At 45.5% G+C, this 19,700-nt stretch overlaps 1 long non-coding RNA gene across 1 annotated transcript; it reads left to right on the plus strand.

Annotated features, from left to right (window-relative positions):
* The first annotated feature begins 502 nt into the window (after positions 1-502).
* On the plus strand, positions 503-1,578 carry LOC131273882 (uncharacterized). Its single transcript, XR_009181045.2, has 3 exons — positions 503-541; positions 951-1,064; positions 1,154-1,578. It is a non-coding gene; the product is annotated as an uncharacterized lncRNA (long non-coding RNA).
* The last annotated feature ends 18,122 nt before the right edge of the window (positions 1,579-19,700 follow it).

The raw sequence follows: 19,700 nt of genomic DNA on the forward strand, positions 1-19,700 counted from the left end.
GTGGCAGCATAATATGGGAATAATATGTGCACAGGGATTGTTCTCCAGTGTTCCTGTATCATAGAACAATATGATTGGTGGAAGCTGACAAGGAGAAAGCAAATGGGCAGTAATACAGAGAGAGAAAAGAGGCAGGGAGGTAGTGAAGGTGGTAAAAAGGAGAAGAAAGACAACATCATGTATAGAAAGACATGGAGAGTATCTGCCTTCTTAGAGGAACTAGAAGGTACAGGCATTCCTCACTGGCCACAGGTATAGTATTTGAGAGCTGGGAAAGGGACTCTGGAATCTTAGACCCACTCCTTCACAGCCAAGGTGAAGTGACTGAGGCCCTAGGAGAGGAGTGTGGTGGTGAGGACAGAATTGTTTCCTGGGATAAGACCAGACCCTGACATAACCAACAGGAGCTTGAGTTCTGCCCTCAACCCTAACTTTCCCATTTCCTTTCACAAGGTTGATAGATCACCATTACTGCCCCGTTTACCAGGAGGCTGGCTTCACAGCTTCTGAAGTATCAGATACAGAGAACAACAATTTGCATGTAATTTCCTTCCTCTTTCTGTCTTTTTTGTAATCTCTCCCTTTCTTATTCATAAGCTCCTCTTTATAGCTTTTCTCCATTCTATCTGTTCCTTATTTTATGATTCTTATCCGGAAGGAAGTGGTCTCATCCAGGAAGTTGAGGTCATGGGAACAACAATGTCTATAAATTTCTCCCATCCTCTTTACCTATTTTCTTAGCATTGCCCTGGTTTTAACATACGTGCATCACTGAATCAGCTTGCACAAGCCTGAATGGTCCAGGCAGGGAACTGGGCTGGTTGTAAAAAGCCTTGGGCCACACCCAGTGGAAGGAGCACCTGTGAAGTTAGTTCTGGGGTGGGCTCTCCCCTTGCAGGGTGTTCCTGCACATGTGCACATGGTCATCAAGTGGGTTCCTTTCCTTGCAGCTGTCTACACTGTTCAAAGAAGAAAAGTGTCTTTTCATAAATCCTCTTTTCCTGGAATACACTGAAGACACTGAAGAAATGAATGAAAAGACAGGAAGAAGAGGAAGAGGAAATGTGAGTGTGGAGTGGATAGGATAAAGAGAGGAAGGGAAACAAGTCCACGTGCTTTCCATTGCTTTCCTAACCTTCTTTTGGCACTTTAGGAAAATCAGCAAAACTGAGGAGAAACTGAGGTTTCCAGCATTCTGTGTGAACACGGAGGTGGAAACATGAACTGGCTGGTCAAAGTAAATGCAGACAATTAATGATCCGAGGTGTCTTCTGGCTCCTGTTACCCACTCCAGAAAAACTCCTCCCTCCATCTCTATGCCTTCCCAGTGATCCCCACTACTGACAGCACAAAGACCTTGAGCTGGAGGCCTCAGCCTGAGTCTCAGAGGATCTGGAGATGATATGATGTTTGGAGCCTGAAAGGGGATATAATACCAAAGAAATGGAGATGCCTCAGTGCTCAGCCCCTTTTACCCAATTCCCTAATCAGCCAATTGAGGGAAAATTTATTTTTCATTTTCAAAGACTTACACTGAATTTTAAAAATAGGTTTGACATTTAATTTTAGATGTTAATACATTAAACAATATCTCTCCAACTACTGGTTTTTCTTCATCCATATCAATAAAATAAATACATAGATAGATATGCACCCTAAACAAAGTTAGAGTGAATGAATGGACAAATAACTGTAAATGTAAGACTTAACATCTGTCCTCCTACCAATGTCTTCCTGAAATCTGTTCCCTCACCTGAAAGGGATCATGGGAACATATTACCCAACTTCAAGCCAGTGAAGTTGGATTTCAATGCTGTTTACACTTTCATGTCAGTTTTGCTGTTGATAGCACCATGATTCACATTTCTTTCCACAAATATATTACCGCATTTTCTTCTGGCACAAAGTAGTATCAAAACTGATGATTAGATGCTAATGTTCTTTTCATAATGCACTTGCTTTACTCTAATGCACAAAAGACTTCATTCTTCTTTTACACCCTAGTAATTTTAGCTAGAATATGTCTTGCTATTAGTCATTCTGAGTCAATACTCAGTTTAAGGTTTCATAACGCAGCTTCAAAGAAGCTCTTTCCAGAAAAATATGGAATTATAATTTTTAATATTTTGTTCATGTCTTTGCTTTGGTTTTCTCATTCAGGCCCTCCAGTTATTCATAGATCATACTTTGTATGCCTGTCTTCAACTTCTGACATTTTTTTCCTCAAATTTGTCAAATACTCACTAATACTTGGCCATCCTACATTTAAAAGCACTATTTTAGAAATAACCTGTAGAAAAAAATTCCTTTAATTTGGCTTGCTGATTTTTAAAATGCCTATACACATAAAAACCTGTCAGCCACATTATGCCATGATCTTATTACCCAGCATCTTGCCAGCATGTGAACTGAAACCATAAAAATGTCGGACTCCTACAAATGGGCTCACACTGAGATTTCACAAATGCACTCCCAGGCTTCCTGTATATGGGGACATTGTGCTGCTCACTGAGTAGACAGTCATCTGTGGAAACCATTGAGCCCTGATCATAGCTACATCTATATCACATTCTTGTGGTGTATCTCTTAAACAAATGACAAGAGCTACATCATTTAAGCCTCCTTCTTGCACTTGACCTCCCCTGCTCTGTACAAGTGACTTGTTCCAGTATCTTCCAGTAAAGTTTGGCTGAACTTATGAATTACATAGAGTTTGACATGGCAGAGGAATACAGGGCAAGAAATGAGATTCTATCCCAGCTCTACCTTGCTTCCATGGCTGAATGTGAGAGAATCTTCAAATCTCTGGACTAAACAGAGATCATGGGTAAAAAAAAAAAAAAAAAAAACCATTCATCTAAATCAATTCATGAACTAACAAAAACTAAGAAAACTAAGCTAAGTTCTTGTTCTACACTTGCTTTCCAAATGATGGCAGAAGGCCTTGATTGCCTCTAGGAAACACAGAACCTAAGACAAGGATATCAAATTCTTGGCTTTTCTGAGGAGAAAGAGAATATATTAGAGATATTATGTGAGCAAGGGAGTTGAGCCAAGCAATCAGGTGGTATATACTAGGGTAGAGGGGCAGTGATAGGTGATGTCACCTGCCTATCACTCATCAAGGATTATCTTCGGCGTGAAAGACCCACCCCCTTTCCTTGTCTGACATTTGGTCCCACGCAACTCACCACTTGGCTAGAGGAGGGGACAATGAAGGTGACATCATCAGTATCCCAAGATAGTCATCAGTAGAAGCATATTTACAGAATAAAGGCAAACTCTTAAGCAAAATGATATAATCACCTAAAATCAGGTACTAGAGGAGAGGGTGGGGAAAGAGAAGGAAGAGAAAACACACTAATTTCATCACTGCTCACAATGAGGATTAATACACACTAAAGAAATGGATGATTAAGGGAAAATTAAAAAAAAACAATAACTAGATCAAAATCACAAACCAGAAAACATACATATGTACACGGAAGCATACAGGTGCGAGAAGTGTACTTTTGAGTACTCTTGCCCTTTAATAATGTGATAATGAATTGAAGTAGTTTCCAGTGTTAAATACAGTTAAAATCAGCATCAAAAATAGAAAGCAGCTTTTTCCTTTTGCAGCCATCGCTGAGCGGCAGCAGCCAAAATGAAGTTCAATCCCTTTGTGACCTCTGATCAGAGCAAGAACCATAAAAGGCATTTCAATGCACCTTCCCACATTTGGAGGAAGTTTATGTCTTCCCCTCTTTCCAAGGAGCTGAGACAGAAATATAATGTTTGATCCATGCCTATCCGAAAAGATGATGTTCAGGTTGTGAGAGGACACTACAAAGGTCAGCAAATTGGCAAAGTAGTCCAGGTTAACAGGAAGGAATATGTCATCTACATCAAATGGGGGCAGCGGGAGAAGGCTAATGGCACCACTGTCCATGTGGGCATTCATCCCAGCAAGGTAGTCATCACTAGGCTAAAACTGGATAAAGACCACAAAAAGACCCCCGAATGTAAAGCCAAATCTCGCCAAGTAGGAAAGGAAAAGGGCAAATATAAGGAAGAAACAATTGAGAAGATGCAGGGATAAAAGAATCTTATGTACAACTTCCATTAAAAACTGCTAAAATGAAAAAAAAATAGAGAGCAATTAAGAATTCCAGTTTATATTTTATAAATAGCTTAAAATCAATTAAGCAATGCACTTTTCCACATAGCAGAAGACAGATGAAAGTGCTTAGATGCCTTAGGCACCCCTCTCACTTGATGAGTATGGAAAGAATTAAAGAGCTGTATTGTTTGGGAATGATGGGGAGATAGCTCTATCTCTTTGCAAAGGGAGAGGTAGGCCATGCTTCACACAGAGAAATTCAGTTAAATCATATGAAAAGGAATTTCAGGTTTTGGTTGCATTATTGCAATAAGTGACTGCAGAATTGAAGATCTGGTTTAAGGTTTTATGAAGGAAACAATTTGGTTGAAAGGCAAGAATATTCTGGTGTGGGAGGAGTGGGGTGGGGGAGCGGGGGGTATACGGGAGCCTCTTATGTTTTTCATAACATAAACTTTTCTGTGACGTATCTTCAAAAAAACACAATTTATAAAAATGATGGGGGGGGAGTGGGTTATATGGGAACCTCTTATTTTTTTCAATGTAAACGTTCTATGTGATCTATTAACTTTAATAAAAACATTTGAAAATAAAATGATTTCAAATTATAATGATAAACACCTTGATTTTCAGCCCTATGTATTAAGAACTGTTGCAAAGTACCTAGTTATATGTTATTTCATTTAACCTTTACAAGCATCCTATTAAGAAGGGACTCTTTTACAGATGAGAAAACTGAGGCTCACAGAGATGAAGTCACTTGTCCAAGGTTAACAAGGGTCTGCCTGCCACACAGTCTGTGTTCACAATCATTCCACCCAGACTGTCTCCCTACAATTGGTGCAGCTGATACCATGAGGGCAACCCGCCTTTCCCCTCTGAAGTGTTTCCAACCAGGGCATGTTGTAATACCTATCCTACATCTAGGCCACATATCCCTTTATTGGCCCCCATGTTGATGCGCAGTCCTGCACAGTCTCCTACTCTAACAGGTTCTTGTGTTGAGCTACATTATTGGGTGGCTGTGAGGACTAAATGCTTTAATACAGGCAATAGTGCCTGGCACATGGAAAGCACCTAATAAATGTTATTACTATTACAGTCATCCTCATGATCCAGGTCACACCTGGGGCCCCTGAGGTTTCCTGAACCAAAATGTTCTCTGGTTACAGTGCCTTCCTCTCTTCCAGATAAACAATGACTCCGATCCTTGGGATTCACATAGTGTATTTCCTTTACTGGTCTAAGTATCCCATCAACAAAACCACTTATTTGGGTCAGACTGAGTGAGTCTCTGTTCCCTGTAACCCAAACAGTAAAAAAATATATAGATGGATTGTATTGATAGGTGAATTTTTAAAAAGTCTCTAAAAAAAAGTCTCTAAAGTTACATTATTTTTCCAGGAATGAAAATATTTAGAATGAAAGTGTATTAATAAAAAAATTAGTTTCAAATGCAGGTTTTATTATGTTACTAAGAGGGAGAAATTTTATCATCACTAGAAGTATAGATATGGGTCCTTTTTGTTTCCAGGTAGCTTACTCAAGAAAATTATGAAGGAAAAAACAATGAATTAGAATTAATCTGTGAAAACAATTCTTGATGTCCTGACACTTGAAACTTAGCTCAAAAACTCTCTAAGACCTTTGTGTTTTCCATGACAACTATTTCATTTGCTTCCTCCTTCCTTATTAGTTATGCATGCAATTTTTATTATAGTTTTTCTATATTTGTTCTTAAATTGGGTTATAATTGTTTTCCTTGAGTTTCTTTATGTGTTTGTCCTGTCTCACCTAGCAGAATATGAACTCCAGTGAAAAGTGTTTCCTCTCTTCATTTCTTTTAAAATGGCAGTGGTGTATAATATAATAAACAGGAGATATGAAATAAGATGATACAGATGCTACAGCATCAAGTCCCAATTCTCTCACACATTGATAAATCACTAAACCTGTCTCAGTCTCCATGGCATTTCTATAAAGAGGAGATGCTCTCTATCTGATTTCAAAGTCCACTGGGTTTTACACTTTGCTTCTCTGACTCTGGTGGACCAAATTCATGAAAAGAATCCTGAACATTTAAATCTTCAGGTATATGTGGTACCTCTCATATTCAAAACAAATTACTACATGGAAAGTGATGAAATGACAGGTAGTGTCAAATGTCAAAGGCTACCTGATCTGAACTTCTGGAGGGCATTTACCTTCTGACAGTTTATCTTTAAAGCACTGGTTAGAATCAGATTCCAAGCCATGGTATTTCGTCACATATCATAAGCTAACACAGTCTGCCTGCCAGCGTGTCCCCCCAGCAAGTCCACTAGTCTAAAGCTAGCTTGCCACCACTCACCGGCTGCAGACTCTCAGCTTTTACCTGGCCATAGAAAATCACAACTTGGTATTTATAGCTCTGACATTCATATTATGTAATGCAAAAATCTCATCTGACTGCACTTACAGATTACAGCTTAAATTGTCTTCTCTTTCTTCCCTCCTCCAATAATTTATGACTAAATAAGAATAAATTAAACAGAAACACTTTCAGTTCACATTTCACCTCTCTTCTGCAGAATCATATCAACAAAATAATAATAATGGTAGAAGTACTCATTTGTTTTCTATAAATTGTCCAAGTAAAATATTCAGGATTCCAACTAGTGCATCTGAACATTAGGCTAGGATACTAAAGGAATGTGATTTGTAAAGATGCAGAGGCCACCTTAATCAGCATATTAAAATGGATGATCATAAAATAAGAAAGTAGTTTTTTTGTGCTGCTGAAGTAAAATACCTGGTAATCACCAATATCACAGTGGGGTTGTAGAAGTAAGAAGCAAGGTAAGTGTGTTTGATGTGATATGCATTGCATTGAAATATTTAGTAAGTATATGAAAATTAAGAGATCCCTCAGTAGGTTGTAGGATCAGACTCCTGCAGCAGCTGGCAATTGCTGGAGAGTGGATGGAGAATATGTTGCACTTTTTGGACTCCTAGAGCAGCTGGCAATTGCTGGATAGAGGATGGAGACTATGTTGCAGTTCTGGACTCCTGCAGTGGCCAGCAATGACTAGATACGGCCAGATGTACAAGGGAACATTCAAGTTTTCCATTGGTTTCGTTAGTTTATAATAATAACCTGTTGTTGCCTATGTCTCAAAGGATACACACTAGGAAAAATGAGGTCAGTTTCCACTAAGCCAGGGGTTGAAGGTTTCTTTACCCCTGGGAAGAAGCAGCTGCTGAAATGACACAAAGATACTTGTTCAGGGTCTGTGCCAGGCTAGAGGGGACACAGCTGCTGAGTCCCTAACAATGAGCATAGGGCCTAGTCCCCCAGGCAAGTCCCCTTTAAGGAAATGGCCCTCCTGAGCCAAGCTCAGGAACCACAGGTAGACCCACACTGCCCCCTGCTTGTAAAATGGCAAAGCTCCACCAATGTTGAAAGGAGCGCACAGCAGCTTATTCTGTCCTCAATTTAAGGCTGTCTTGAATTTGTGCATCAGTTAGAATATCAACAGAATAATAATAATGGTTGAGGTCATCGTTTGTTTTCTATAAATTGTTCAAGTAAAATATTCAGGATTCCAACCAGTGCATCTGAACAACAGGCCAGGATACTAAAAGTATCATAGGATCAAAATCACTTACTTGATATTTCTGATGCAACAGTGGAGTTCTCATAATTGGGGCTAAATCAGACTTCTTTACAGATACCAGTGGATTCAGTTTTCTCACCTGTCATTTAAACAAAAAGCATGACACCTTAAAAAAAATTCAAAAGAAGGAAAACACTACATACATAAAGATATGTATTACAGTGCTATACACTAAAGAATATAAATTACTTCAATGCTAAACAACTGGGAAGTGAATTAGTAAATCTTGATTCTTTAATAAGATGAAGTACCGGGAGCTGATGTGGCTCAAGCAGTTGAGCAACTGCTTTCCACGGGGAAGGTCCTAGGTTTGATCACTGGTGCCTCCTGAAAATGAAAAAAAAAAAAGGAAATAACAAGCAAATCAACAAAACAAATTAACTCAGGGAGCCACTGTGGTTCAGTGGTTAAGCGCCAGCTTCCCATTTACAAGTTCCCAGGTTCGATCCCTGGCCCCGTACCCCAAACAAAACAAAACAGAAATAATAAATAAATAAGATAAAGTACCATTTAACCCTTCGAAATAGTCATTATCAAGACTGTAAAACAGTAGAGGAAAATACTTGTAATATAACATTGAATGAACAAAACAAATTATAAAGGCGACTGTATATAGCTACAAATATGCTGTATTAGGTTAAAATGCATAGATATACTCTATTAGTAAAGGAAGAGCTGATGCTAAATAGAAGAAACTGGTTGTTTTTTATAAAGGGTATTTATTTGGGGTAGAAGCTTACAGCTACCAGGCCAAAAAGGGCAAGCTACCTCCCTCACCAAAGTCTATTGCCACATGCTGGAGCAAGATGGCTGCCGATGCCAGCAAGGGGTCAGGCTTCCTGGGCTCCTCTCTTCCTGAGGCTTGCTTCTCTGCAGGTTCAGCTGCTTTTTTTTCTCCACAAGGCCAGCTGTAGATTACAAGGCAAATGGCACATCTCTCTTCCCAGGGCCTCTGCTGTATCTGCTTCTCTGTGTGCTTACTTCCCAGGCTCCAGCTCAAAAACTCCCAGCTCTGTCCTTTGCCATGTCTTTTCTCTGTAAGTCTCTGTATGTGCAGGGATGCAATGTCCTACTGACATGACCCAATCAAAGCCTTAATCATTATTTGATCAAGTAAAACTGAAACCTCTCAATCCAATACAATCTAACATGCCTGGAGGAACAGACCAGGTTACAACCATAAGCCAATATCTATTTTTGGAACACATAAACAATATCAAATTGCTACACAGTCTATGAAAAAGATGCATGTAGGGAGGAAAGTAAGAACAAAAGGGGCTCCTTCTGGAGGCAGCTGTTTAATAAGAATTGTTCCAATAGTCACAACACCCCTGGGGTTGGGGACTGGACCCCTGGTGTACAGAAGGAGGAGACAGAGTCCCTCCAGGGAAGGGCCATGTGGTCCCCTGAAGGTGGCTGCCTGGGCCTGTTAAGCCAGGATCTGTAATTCTGAAACGAGGCCCCCTCGTGTCCTGCCCGTCGCGCATCCCCATCCACGGCCTTGTAAATGGGATGGGCCGTGCCATAAAAGGTTGAATAAAGCTGCCCAGTACTTTGGAGTACAGGGGTCTCCACGTAAGAAAAGTTTCCATGATTCAGTGTCAAAGGAGGCCTCCTCAGGCTGGAGATGGATTCTGAGTCTGTCTCTTGTCTGCATGCTCAAAAATGCTATGTCCATCGCATCATCGCAATCTTTCTAAGTAAAATTGGACTTCATCGGCTGTTTGCCAGTGGACATCTGCCTAGGCAGTAATACCTACCATAGACAAATGGACCTTTTCTTACTGTCATAAATACCTAAGTTGATAGGAGAGGGGCATGGAGCCTTCAAAAGACGCTCAGTTGTCAATTGGCCCCTTTCTCCTTATCACCCTGAACAAAATCTTCAAGTATGGTGTGACTCTCCAATCAACTAAAATTTGGAACTTTGGTTTTAATTTGGGGTCCTCTTTGGAACCCTGTGCATACCAGGCTCATAGGCAACTAACTGCCTCTTTCTCTAGGGTCTCCCATCCATGTTGGGGTAGGTTTCCACTAGCAGGATGGTGGCAGGATCATTCAGAAGAACCCCTGGCCTGCACAGTTGACTAATAGGGTGTTGCCCCATGATAGGCATCAGGGCTTAATAGGGCCTCAGTACATGGTATGGGCATTTTACCTTTTTTTCTAATTTTGAGACAACCTCTGTAGTTGTAGGAAGAAGCTGGCACCCTGGCTTGGACCTTTGTCTTGCCCATAACCCTTTAGCCACCTTGCCAGGGATTGGATCCACAGTAATCCATGGAGTCAGCGTTCAGAGAGTGACAGGAGCAGAGAGCAATAGCCACAAAGGAACCACAGGCCCCAGGAACACCACTGCCTGTGGGCTGCCACGTTATACTCCCTGTGAAGGGGGTGCCCCTATTGCACAGTGGAACCCCTGCATTTGGCCTCTGGGACACAGTACACAGACACAGTGTTTGTCCCCAGATAGTCTCCCAGTTACTGTCAGGCAAAGCCTCATAATTCCCATACACTACCTGCCCCAGCAGCCCTAGCACCAGGGCAGGGATTGCCCATCTCCTGTCCCTATACCAATTCCATTAGGTCAATGACTTTTGGATAAAATTAGCCCATTTGACTCAGACTAATCATGCCCATTCTGGGGAAAACTGGAAACCAAGGTTTTCCCTCTTGACATACAAGGGCTAGCAGTCTATAAAACCCATGGACAACCCAGATTTGCAAAAGCCACAATTTAGGGAGTTTTGGCAAAACCCAACATAAACAACAAGCATCCGCACAAAGCAGAACACATGTTAAGTCACCAAGCCATGGAACCTCCCAGATAGTATTAGTTTTCTGAGAGCACTGGTTAGTAAGCTAAGAGCAATCAAGAGGCACTATGCCACATATCCAATGGCTGTGACCAACACACCCTCCCTGTTGCACCACTTACTTTTAATATACATTTCGTTAGAGAAGTTGCGAGCTTACAAAACAATCATACAAAACATGCAGACTTCCCATACAGCACCCCTTCAGCAACACCGTGCATTGCTGTGGAACTGCATCACTTATTTTGAATGAGTCAAGTTGGGGATTTAAATTTGGGTCTGGGTGGAAGTCAGGTGTGACCCAACTGGAATCTGAGACCTTAGTGCATGATAAACGTTATTGTAGGTGCTAGGGTGCCAGGGTTGCCAGGAGGATAGACAGGAAGTGTACCTAGTTAGGTGGCTCAACCAGAAGGTGTGGAGCACACAAGCAGAACAAGAGGAAACTGTGAGCCTGTGTTAGTCAGCCAAAGGGGTGCTGACATAAAATACCAGAAGTTGGTTGACTTTTATAAAGGTATTTATTTGGGGTAGGAGATTACAGATACCACGCCATAAAGCATAAGTTTACTTCCCTCACCAAAGTCTATTTTCACATGTTGGAGCAAGACGGCTGCCGACAGCTGTGAGTGTTCAGCTTCCTGGTACCTTTCTTCCAGGGTCTAGCTTCTCTGAGTTCAAGTTCCCTTTCTTCCCAGGGCTTGCTTCCTCCTGGACTCAGGGTTCCTTTCTTCCTGAGGCTGGCTTCTCTTTCCTCTTTATGGGGCTCCAGCTTAATGCTTCAGCATCAAATTCCAACATCAAAACTCCAACATAAAGAAGCCTTCGACTCTGTCCTTTGCTATGCCTTTTATCTGTGAGTCCCCACCCACCAATGCCCTAATGATGTAGCCCAGTCAAAGCCCTAATCATAACGTAATCGTGCCCAGGTACAGACCAGATGACAAACATAATCCAATATCTAGTTTTGGAATTCATAACCATATCAAACTGCTACAGCGCCCTTTTAAAAATTTCTGCTTGAATCTATTTCAATACTTTTTATTGCCTCCTGCAGTGAGCTCACATTCAGCTACCACCCTCAATGATTCTCTTCGCAAAACACCTTTGCAGCAGCCCTAACAAGGTGTCAGAAGTGGATGTGGCTTAAGCAGCTAGGTACCCACCTACAACATGGGAGGTCCTGGGTTCAATTCCTGATGCCTCCTGAAGACGATGAGTGAGGTATGCATGTGATGTGAGGGGCAGGTGTGGTAAGCTCATGCAACAAGATGATGCAGGGAGTTGATGCAATGAAGAGATAAAGGAAACAAAATGAGAGACACAATGAAAGACATAAGCAGGGACAGCAGGTGGCTCAAGTGATTGGGTGCCTCCCTCCCACTTGGGATGTCTGGGTTCAGTTCCCACTGCCTCCTAAAAAGACGATGAACAGAGAGCAGACAACAAGCACAAGCAAAAAATGGGGGTGGGGGTGGAAGGAGGGGGATAAAAGCAAAAAAGGTATACTTCAATCCCTGCTAAAATCCCATTTCAGAAACCAAGACTCGGATGCTTTCAAGGGGAAGGAAGGCACCCAATCTCCTCTCCAGAGCAGGTGGGCCAGGGAGTATGTCAACAGAGGCTCGACTCACAGAAATGCCTCAGCCACCACACACTCACCTCCCGGAGGAGAATGCTTGTTTACAAGACACTTGCACACTTTGTGACTTTGCTGTGCATTCCTGCACGACATGGGTCCTACTTCTTGCTTGACTCACCTAGAGGCCCAGAATATGGTAGGTGCACAATAAATACTTGTGGGGTGAATGCTGTGCCTTCATTCCTTGATTTGATCTTCTCCCACACCACTGTCAGGCAGTAAATTAGGAAATATGACTGTTGCCAGTGTTAGTCATCTGCTTAGCAGGGGAGATGGAGTCCCTGGCTCCCTGGCCTGGCCTTTCCAACCCAGGTGAGACCTTGGCCACTGCTGGAAGGACAAAGATGTTAATTAGGAGGAAGAACCCTTTCAGTCATTCCTGCAGCAATAATAATTACAATCATCCTCCTCATCATCTCTAATTCATGTCGTCCTCACACCAGTGGCACCAGTGAGGAAGGAGCTATTATTATCTGTTTTCACAGCAAGGCACAGAGCAGTTAAGTAACTTTCCCAACATCACAAGCCAAAAGGCAGCACTGCTGGGACATGGACTCCATCAGGCTTAAAGCCCAGCCCCAGATGCTACTAAAACTTCAGGACAATTAGCATCCCCAGCTGGACCCAGAGAGGCTGCCAGCACAGGTGGGGTGAGTTTGGGTGAGGGATCAGGGCTACCTGAAATGTGGAGGTCAGTCAGGGAGCCTTCAAGGAGACCCACCTGCCAGCTCTGGCCCTGAGGTGACAGCCCGAGCAAGATGAGGCCCAGCAGGAGAGGCAGGCAGGAGCTCCCTAATTACAGGGTTAGTTGTTTCATGGGTGCGATGTGCAGGGTCAAAGGCTCCGCCAGCCTCTCAGGCACCAGCCTGGGCTGGGAGCCGGGGAGCCTGCCCTGCAGGGCTGACCTTGCAGCAGAAGCCTGAAGAGTGGGTGGGAGTGAGGCGGGCAGAGTGAGAGAGCACCCCAAGGAGAGGACACGGCCTGGGTAGGACCTGCGGCTACCGCGCTCTTCTTTCCTTCCCTCTTATCCTTGGAGAGCAAGTGCAAAAGGGAATTATTAAAATTCCCATGACCCTGTCCCGCCCCCAGATGGCCTTGGATCCCTCCTCCATCAAGCAGTGATTCTGCCCCACCATTCCAGCAGCTGTTTGCACTTGACAAAATGCCCAATGGTCTTGTTTAATCCTTACAACTACCTGGAGGGAGCAGGTGTCCAGCCCCTGTACAGAGGGGCAAACTGAGGCGGGGGGTGGCGTGCCTCTCCTCGTCCGGGCGGCCTCCCCCACCCCCGTGCAAGATGCACTTCCCAGCGCCTTGGCTCTGGGGGGCTGGGGTGTCACGTGACACATCCAGGTAAAGGGCTGAGCAGGTGGGAGCTCAAGGCAGGGGCTGCCATCGTGACGACGACGAAGCGCCTTCCCGAGGAGCAAGAACGGGGTTTCTGAGTCCTCCCTCCCCTGAGACCCTGCAGCCCCGCGGAGAAGGGGCGTCCTGCGGGCAGGGGCCCCGGGAGCGGGGACAGGGCTGCGCCTGGACAGCAGCTGGACCCCGGCGACAGGCAGCGGTGAGCCCGGGGTCGGGGTGAGGAGCTCTGCGGAGGGACGTGGTGGGCGCGGGGCAGGAGGAGCCGGGGAGCCCGGGATGAGGCCAGGGGGGCCCAGGCGGCCCAGCGTGAGGAACGCGGCCAGCGCGGGGAGCAGGCTCTGCAGATTGTTTCCATTCTAGCACCTTTTTTTTTTAATGTACTGGATGCATATAATTTCTTAAACATTTTGTTTTTAATAATTTCAAACTTACGTACTGTGGCAAAAACAATACAACCCCCCCCCCACACACACACACACACACAGGACTCCAACATACCCCCACCCAGGCCCACCACCTGCTTTTAGCATTTTCCCGCCTTTGCCGCAGCAGCCTCCTCTTTACAGCAGCATTTACCTGGAATTCCCTTCCAGCTAACTTTAATGACGCACCGTGCAGGAAAGGTGGGTACACACGCACGGTGGGAAATGAAAGCCCCCATCATCTGTAACTCACCACCCCAGGCAGCCTCGTCATCCTGCGGGAGTCTCTTCTTCCAGTCTTTAAAAGAAAAGAAAAAAATTCACCCTCCGAAGGGGCAAAAAAAATTCCAAGTGCCTAAGAGATGACTGCACAGGGCCTTCCCGGGGCTGGGGAGGTCCAGGCAGGCTTCTGGAGAGAAGGTGGGGTTCAGGATGGACCTCGGGGAGTGTGGGAAAGGGTGGCGTTTAATCTCCTCAAAGCGGAAGCCGGGCCGCTCTGCGCTGAGGGGGGAGGGAAAGGGCTTCCGGTGGCTTCAGCGCGCAGGGAATTTGAAAAGTGGCGCCAAAATGAGGGGGACCAATGGTGAGTGTCAGGGGCGGGGCCAGTGGCGAGAAGGGCCAATGGTGAGTGTCGGGGGCGGGGCCAATGGTGAGAAGGGCCAATGGTGATGAGGGGGCGGGGCCAGTGGTGAGAAGGGCCAATGGTGAGGAGGGGGCGGGGCCAGTAGTGAAGACGGCGCCAAATTGGAAAAGCCGCCAGCAGTGAAGGCGGCGCCCAGCGCCCAGCCCGCGGGTGTGGAGAGGCGGGAGCAGGGACTGAGGCGGGACGCGGAGCTTAGTTAGACCACGCGGAGAGGCGGGACCCCTGAAGGGCCCAGGCAGTGGGGAGCAGGGAGGGCCCTGGTGCTAGGTGGGGGGTATAAGCCTCAGCATTCTTGCTGTTTGGGCGTGGGTCATTTTATCCAGGTCTGCGCGCGTTCTTGCAAGATGGTTAATAAAAGTCTTTTCTCCTCCACACTCGGGTCACTTTAGTTTTGTTACAGGTGCGGCTTTCTTTTTAACAGGAGGGGCAGGGGTTGGAAAGACCACAGGAACAGAGAAGGGATTCCGGCCCAGGGGGGCCACGGCCAAGCTGGGAAAGGAGCTAATAAAATGGGGTTCCGAGCGCACCCCTCGGGCCAGCCCTGCTCCCGCCACCACGGCCCCGCTTCATCCCCCAACAATCCTCGGGGCGAACAGGGAGTGGCCTCATTTAGGACGGTCCCCGAGCCCTCCCACCCCGCACTGCTGTGAGGGGCTGAGGCTCCCACCCGGTGGGTCCCGGGAAACGCCAGCTGGTTGTGGGGTGGGTGCCGGCTGCGCCCAGCGCCCACCCTGGGGGTCCTCGCGGGGCAGCAGGTGCTTAGAAGCCGCGCACAGTCAGGGAAAGTGAAGAGGAAGCGTCTCGGGCAGGCTGGGAGCTGCACAGGCCTTAGGGCGCCCCAGCACCCCAGGCCCTGACACCCGCCGCCCCTCTGAGGGGGCCTCGGGCACGTGCCTGCCGGACTCGAGTCAGTCACCAGGCCCTGACTGCTGGTGGCCCAGCCCAAGCCCTCCCCTGGCTGCTCGGGTTAGGGAGGGGGGGAAGGGCAAGGCCTGGCGAGGAAACCAGCGACGACAATGGTATTTAAACCTCTCCCGTGGGTGCCCTGAATGTCAGCTCCTGAAGCACTGTCGCTCCCGTCCGCAGCGTGAGAAGCAAGCCAACCTGGGCTTCCTGCCCTCAGGCCACCCATTCCTGGTGGTGCCAACCTGGGCTTCTCATCTGTGAAATGAAAGCGGGCGAGCGGATGTGGCTGGGGTGGTTGGGCGCCTGCCTCCCATGTACGAGGTCCCGAGTTCAATCCCAGGTACCTCCTAAAAACAAAAACAAAACCAACTCAGGGGAGCTGGTATAGCTCAGTGGTTGAATGTCGGCTTCCCACGTTCGAGGTCTGAGATCAATTCCTGGTACCTCAAAAAAAAAAAAAAAAAAGCAGTAACCCCACCCTTCTTGCCCAAGTTCAGTGTCCCACCACTTGTTGCCGCCTTCCTGCTGGCCCCTTCCTTCCCGGTGCCTCCCCACCCCCTTCTCCAGAGGGTACCCCCTCTGCACTGCACCAGGCACCCGGGCCTCTGCCAGCTGGGAGTTGCGTCAGACCTGGGTCCACCAATGCACCGCTGCGCGCTGAGCTCAGACAGCCAGAGGCTCCTTGTCTCAGCTCCCATCCAGGGTGCACCAGGCCCAGGGGACAACAGGGGGAGGGGGAGGAGGCGGGCGGAGGGCACACCCCAAGGCGAAGGCTCCCACTGTGCCAGCCAGGCTGTTGTGCTCTGGATTGCCAGGCCAGGGCAGGGGCTCTGCCAGCAAGAAGTCTGACCTTCAACAATGACCTTTCTCCCTGGGTGTTCCAGAAGGCACCAGCTGCCTTCTAATTCAAACCAGCAAGAGGAGGCGCACATATGCTGAGTCTCAAAAAGGAGACAAGATCCCTCTAGAAGGGGCTCTGGCCAGGGGCCCCCTCCCCGCCTCCTGAGCGCAGACCCCGGCGCATCCCCCATGGGGCACAGCACCCCCACCCCCTCGATCCATGGCCCTGCGCGGGCTGTGGAGCTGCGGTCATCGTGGGAGCTCTGGTGTTAGCTGCGCTTATGAGCACCCTCTGAATGCCAGCGTCTGTCCTAAGAACTGCATGTTCACCACCTCTCAAAAACCACTCACTCTTTTTTGTTCTCCCTTAAACTTTTTATTTTGACATAATTTCAAACTAAGAAGACAGTTGCAAAAATAATACAAAATCAATCCAGAGAACTCCAATTTGCCCCTTCCCCCCACCCCATATCCAGAGCCAAATTTTAACATTTTGTTTCATTCGCTTTATTGGTCTATTTAGCTATCTATCATCAGTCCAACTATCTGTTTATTTTCTAAATATTTGAGAGGTTGTTACATCATGTTTCCTGAACACATAACACTCCCATGTATGGTTCCTAAGAGGGAGGATTATGTAACCACTTTAAGTACAGATTTATCAAGTTCAAGAACTTTAGCGTCAATATAAAACTTCCAGTCTATATTCCAATATTTTCATATGTCCTTTAGGGCCTTTTCTCCTCCATTATTTCAACCACCTACTCTTTCTTTAAAAACTATAGTTTCATTAGAGAAGTTGTGCACTTACAAAGCAATCATGCACATGTGTGGAATTCCCATACAACACCCCTCCACCAACACACTGCATTGTTGTGGAATATTTGTTACAGATTATGAGATAATATCAGACTATTACCTCCAACTATGGTCTATGGCATACATTTGGCATATTTTTCCATACCCCCCTATTAGTAGCACAGTACATCTTTGACATTGATGCAAGAATATTACAGAATTGCTGTTAACTATAGTCCATAGGTTACGTTAATTGTATTTTCCCACTGCTTCTCCACATCTTGCAATAGTGGTGTACATTTGTTCTGGTTCATAGAAGGACATTCTTATATTTGTACTATTAACCACTATTATCCACCTCTGTGTTCAGTATATTATTCAGTCCCCAGATTATTCTCTAGCTTTCTTTCAATTGACATTTACATCCCCAGCTTACCCTTTTCAGCCACAAGCCCATTTATAAACCAGCTGTGTTATTAGTTCTACTCACTGTAATGTGTTACCGTCAACTCTATCCATTTCCACACTTTTACAGTCAAGTTAATTAAAACTTCTACATATATTAAGGATCAGTACACCTTCTCAGCCCTCCTTATATCTCCTAATAACCTATACTCTAGGTTTTAACTCCATGCATTTGTTCTTCATATTTAGTTCATATTAGCAAGACCACACAATATTTGTCCTTTTGTGTCTGGCTTATTTCACTCAGCATAATGTCTTCAAGGTTCACCCATGTTATCACATGTGTCCCAATTTCATTTCTTCTTACAGCAGCATAGTATTCCATTGTATGTATATACCACATTTTGTTTATCTATTCATCAGTTGGGCACTTGTCAACCACCTACTCTTTCTTGTTTTTATTATTGTTTTTGTTTTTCTTAAACCACCTACCCTTACTGCATGCTACTGAAGAGAACGATAGGGCTGAGCAGTGTGATAAAACCTTGCCCCAAGTCCCCCGAGCAGGGCTGGAAGAACTTGGCTTTCAGCCCTGTGTCTGCCTTGGGGCTCGAGCTTCCCCCACCAGGTTTCACTTTCCAGTAAATGGAAAGTTTAAGGCTCGCCACATGCCACCCACTAGGATGACTACAATAGAGAAGACTGGTGATGAGTATTGGCAAGGAAGGGGAGAACTTGGAAGCCTGATACACTGCTGGTGGGAATGTGAAATGCTGCAGCTGCTTTGGAAGACAGTTTGGTGGTTCCTCAAACAATTCAACACAGAGTTACCATACACTCCAGCAATTCACTCCTCCATATCTACCCAAGAGAAATGAGACTATGTGTCCACACAAAACAAATGCTCCTAGTAGCCTCAGTCACAATAGTCAAGAGGTAGAAACAGCACAAATGTATATCAACTGATGATGGATAAACAAAATGTGATATAGGCATATGATGGAATATTATTTGTCCATAAAAAGGAAGGAAGAATTGATACATGCCATGACATGGGTGGAAAATATTACATCAGGTGAAAGAAACCAGACACAAAAGGACAAATATCGTATGATTCCATTGTTATGAAAATCCAGAATAGGGAAATCTATAGACACAAAAAGTAGATTTGTGGCTGCCAGGGACTAAGGGAAGTTGGGAGAGTCAGGGGGTGATAGCTAATGGGTACAGAGTTTCTTTCTGAGGTGATGAAAATGTTCTGAAGCTGTGATAAATATATGAAAACTGTTAAATTGTACACTTTAAATGGGAGAATTGTATGGTAGGTGAATTATAGCTCAATAAGGCTGTTAAAAAATGAAAAGGTTTAAGATTCAACGAGTCTTCAAAAAAGAGTCAGGAGGTCATCAGAGGGATGGCGCTTACGCGTGCCTCAGCAGGACACCAGAGACAGCCAAAGTGGACACAACCCCAGGTACTGGTTCACCAAGGACTATGGAGACCCACAGGTTCTATGGTCGTGGCAGATGGCTCTGGAGTTCAGTGCCGTATCAGTGGGCCCTGCTTTGGAATTTGTGTTCCTGAATGTTATGGAGTTGGACTCAGATGTGAACTTTCTACACATGCCTCTTCTGTTACTTTTACTGAACGTGTGGTTGGTGCTAGGGTTGGTGTATACTCAGGAGACCTGAATCTCTGGACTGGCCATGTGACAGCTGGGCCCTGAGCCTCAGCAGAGTTGCAACTCCTACTCTCTGGTTTGTTGGACTTGTCAAGGTCAGCTAAAATGGAGGTGAAAATGGTCAACACCACACCAGGGAACCGAGAGTGCCTACAACTGCAAGCAGGAGAATTGCATCTACCATCCATGTGGAATCTAAGCCCCCTCTCAATATGGAGGTGGAGTGACCATCACCATCCCAGGGCCCACAGGATGGAGGAATAAAATATTCCTCATTAAAACATTCCTCATTAGAGTGGACTCACTGATATTCTACCATAGAACTATTGTGATTAGTAATGGAAGAAATTGTAGCATTGATGTGGAAAAAGTGGCCATGGTAGTTGCTGAGGGCAGAGAGAGGGAGGAAGAGATGTGATGTGTG

This window comes from Dasypus novemcinctus, chromosome 17, assembly GCF_030445035.2.
Source record: "Dasypus novemcinctus isolate mDasNov1 chromosome 17, mDasNov1.1.hap2, whole genome shotgun sequence".
NCBI lineage: Eukaryota > Metazoa > Chordata > Mammalia > Cingulata > Dasypodidae > Dasypus > Dasypus novemcinctus.